The sequence below is a fragment of the Pseudorca crassidens genome, chromosome 1 (assembly GCF_039906515.1).
Source record: "Pseudorca crassidens isolate mPseCra1 chromosome 1, mPseCra1.hap1, whole genome shotgun sequence".
Lineage (NCBI taxonomy): Eukaryota > Metazoa > Chordata > Mammalia > Artiodactyla > Delphinidae > Pseudorca > Pseudorca crassidens.
Window position 1 is genome coordinate 81,108,823 of NC_090296.1, and position 1,013 is coordinate 81,109,835.

The following is a 1,013-nucleotide window of genomic DNA, read 5'->3' on the forward strand; positions in this document are numbered from 1 at the left end:
GAGAGGACTGGGGTTGGCGGCGTGAACACAACCTGAAGGGGCTAGTGCACCACGGCTAGCCGGGAGGGAGTCCTGGAAAAGGTCTGGAGCTGCCGAAGAGGCAAGAGACTTTTTCTTACCTCTTTGTTTCCTGGTGAGCGAGGAGAGGGAATTAAGAGCGCTGCTTAAGGAGCTCCACAGACGGGCGCGAGCCGCAGCTAAAAGCGCGGACACCAGAGACGGGCAGGAGACGCTAAGGCTGCTGCTGCCGCCACCAAGAAGCCTGTGTGCGAGTACAGGTCACTCTCCACACCCCTCTTCCGGGGAGCCTCTGCAGCCCGCCACTGCCAGGTTTCCGGGATCCAGGAACAACTTCGCCGCGAGAACGCACGGCGCGCCTCAGGCTTGTGCAACGTCACGCCGTCACGCCGGCCTGTGCCGCCGCAGGCCCGCCCCGCACTCCATGCCCCTCCCTCCCCACCGGCCTGAGTGAGCCACAGCCCCCAATCAGCGGCTCCTTTAACCCCGTCCTGTCTGAGCGGAAAAACAGACGGCGACCTACACGCAGAGGCGGGGCCAAATCCAAAGCTGAGCCCCTGGGAGCTGTGAGAACAAAGAAGAGAAAGGGAAATCTCTCCCAGCAGCCTTAGAAGCAGCGATTAAAGCTCCACAATCAACTTGATGTACCCTGCATCTGTGGAATACATGAATAGACAATGAATCATCCCAAATTGAGGAGGTGGACATTTGAGAGCAAGATTTATGATTTTTTCCCCTTTTCCTCTTTTTGTGAGTGTGTATGTGTATGCGTCTGTGTGAGATTTTGTCTGTATAGCTTTGCTTCCACCATTTGTCCTAAGGTTTTATCCGCCCTTTTTTGTTTGTTTTTTTTTAAATTTTTTTTCTTAATAATTATTTTTAATTAAATAACTTTATTATATTTTACTTTATTTTATTTTACTTTATCTTCTTTCTTTCTTTCTTTCTTCCTACCTCCTTCCTTCCTTCCTCCCACTGTCCCTCCCTCCCTCCTT